Consider the following 3,263-nt stretch of genomic DNA (forward strand, 5'->3'; position numbering starts at 1 on the left):
TGGGGTCCCTATATAAGTGGAGCTACGCTGCTGCAGGCTGCAGCCCCCTAAACACATCTCATCATAAACCCTGCTGACAATGAGCAGCCAGTCCATAAAGCCATGTCTGCCAGACATCCAGATGACAGACAGTGTCCATTCGACACCACCCCAACTGTCAAGTGCTCAATGGCACACATAAGCAGGAGGAAATACAAAAGGCCTGCCATCATGTGCACAAAGATTCAAGTTTTCCTCTGAGAAAAACCACACACACACACACACACACACACACACACACACACACACACACACACACACACACGCTTAAAGGGAAAATTGGTAACGAAAACGAAACATTGATACGTTTATGAGAATTTCACAATGCTTCCTGAACACGTCACAACGCAGCAGATGGCACAAGAGAGGGGGCACAGATGAGTACCAAGGGTGGGGAATCTGGGGGATTACTCAATCACCACCACTCCCCCAGTCACTGTCTGGACTCCTCCATTTACCTAGACATGACAGAAGTCATGGTTAGACACGCTCTTTTGAGGAAGGCTAGATGCCTGTCAGACAGACGTGGTCAGACGTTGTCAGACAGACGTTGTCAGACAACATACGTTGTCAGACAGACGTGGTCAGACGTTGTCAGACAGACGTTGTCAGACAACAGAGGATGTCAGACAGACGTGGTTTCAGATTGCATCATTGTGGCGTTTGAGATTGTTCAATTGCCATAATGCACTGACTGATAAGGTGCTGCGCATGCTCAGGTGCTGGTTCCATGTTTTTTTTTCTTTTTTACAAGGGTAATAGGTCTAATAATAATAAAGTAAAATGTTGGCTTAAAGATCAATAAATGTTTATTTTGAGCTCTGGTGAGCTTATAGCTTCCTGTTCCTGCATGGTAATGACTGTAAAACGAAAAACAACAACAACAACAGCAACTTCTTGCATCACCACATTCAGATTTTGTTTTCAAAGCTATAGTCATTTGATGACTTTCGTATCTAATCCTAATGTAACAAGATTTAAGAATCCCTGCTGTCATCAAAAATAAATAAATCTGCACCCCCCCCCCCCCCCCATTCTTCACACAAACAAAGATAGACCCACAAAAAAACCGTAGCCTTATAGCCTACTTAAGCCTAAGCTGACCTGCATTTTCTCCTTATAATAGCCATTGTATAATATTCTGTGCTAGGAATGAAAACAACCCACTTTGTCAGAAGCGGTCGTGTTGTTGTGTGTAATTACACGTCGTCACGACAAAAAGTAACTGATATTTATCACAGTCATATTAGATCATAGCTTGGTGACTTCAGGTTTCCATGTGGTGTGGTGGCTGGCTGAGTTGTTCACCTTGCTTAAGGCACACAAACACAACACAACCTGTCCTTTTGTATGTCTATTTGGGTCTGTTGACAAAAATGACATACTGCAACACACAACTACTTACGTACACAGGACATGGGCCACTGTCCAATTCATGTGAAAAGTATACCAGCAGTGTTTCTCAAACTTTCAAATTTCAAGGTCTCCCCTTAACTCTGACAGCATACAAATGGAATCAAATGAACCTGTCAGGGTTCATTTGGTTCCATTTGTACACTGTCAGAGTTACAGACCTGTATGGGGCCATTTAGTCCCCCCTAAAGAAACCCACAGAGTCCCTGGAAATCGACTTTGAGAAACACTGCCATAGAATTAATAATCACCAGAAGAAAGAAAGAAAGAAAGAAAGAAAGAAAGAACGAAAGAAAGAAAGAAAGAAAGAAAGAAAGAACGAAAGAAAGAAAGAAAAGAAGCTTGCATCGTCTTGCAATATAATAGCTTTAACAGTGTTTTGCTCATCTGCTTATACAGTAACATTGCCAACTGGAATAAATTAAAACGTGTGGATATTAGTCTGAGATAATTAATCTCTTAAAGAAACTGAGGAGTTTGGAATGATATAAGGACCATCCTGGGATCTACTTAGAGGGAGAGGAAGTGAGGAGGTGGAACAGAAAGGATGAAAACATCTGGACTTCATTTCTAGCCTTGAGAGCGGAAAAAAAGACCAGAAATATAGATGTATTTTCATATTACACCTATCCACAAATCTAAAGAGCTGGATGATGCTAACATTTCGACACTTATATGCTGGTCTGTGGACGGCCAAAGAAACCTGGGCTCACAGCAGCGGTTTCCAGTGTGGAAATGTGTTTGTGTGTGTGTCAGTGTGCAGTGGTGGAAAGTAACTGAGTACAATTTTTAGGTATTTGTACTGACTATTTCCAATTTCTAATGCTTCTACTCTACTACATCTCAGATCCAAATAGGCCTATTGTAATTTTACTCCACTACATTTAATTGAAAACTTTAGTTAAGGCCTAGTTACTTTGTAGATTGATTATTATTACAAAACATAGGCCTACATGAAACTCTTCAATCCTATACATTTGATTTCAGCCATTTGAACATTGCAGATGTACAAGCTAACAATGCCTCAAGGTGCAACACATTGCTGTGATCTTATAGATCTGGTATTTTTAAAAGATTTGAAAACTTGAAATGGGACATTCGGCATAATAGGCTACTTTCTACTTTTGTACTTTTTGTATATTTTAATTGATACCAATACTTCCTACTTTTACTCAAGTAGCCTATAATAGCCAATTAACATTGCATTCTGGATCGACTTTTACTTGCAACAGAGTAGACCTAGCCTATTTCTAAATTGCAGTAGGCCTATTGATATAGCCTACATTTAGGCTACTTAAGTAAAACATGTGGGTAGGCCTACTTTTTCCACCACTGAGTGAGAGTGTGTCAGTGTGTGCGTGGGTGCGCGTATGTGTATGTGTGTGTGTGTGTGTGTGTGTGTGTGTGTGTGTGTGTGTGTGTGTGTGTGTGTGTGTGTGTGTGTGACCGCGCGTAATGTGCGCGCGCGCCCATAGCTCCCAGGCTGACGTCCAGTGGAGCTGTTGTTCTCTCAGAATAGCAACAGGGACAATCACAGTACGGACGGCTTGGAATAAAGAGAGTTAGAGAGACAAAAGAGAAAGTTCTTAAAAGTCTCAGTCAATTGTCTTTAATGCTCGTCTTAACGCTTGGGGGAATTATCGTCTCTTTTCTTGCAAGAAGAAGAAGAGTCGCATTCGGTAATTCGGTGACTCCCAGACCAGTACAGTATGGATCTACCAGTGACTGCTAGTAGGCAAGGAGCATTAAAATCCACTCATCTGGGAAAGTTTTGACTGTCATCGCGGCTTGTTGTCTTTCATTGAAGGAAC

This window comes from Nannobrachium achirus, assembly GCF_963921795.1.
Source record: "Nannobrachium achirus genome assembly, chromosome: 4".
NCBI classification, from domain to species: domain Eukaryota; kingdom Metazoa; phylum Chordata; class Actinopteri; order Myctophiformes; family Myctophidae; genus Nannobrachium; species Nannobrachium achirus.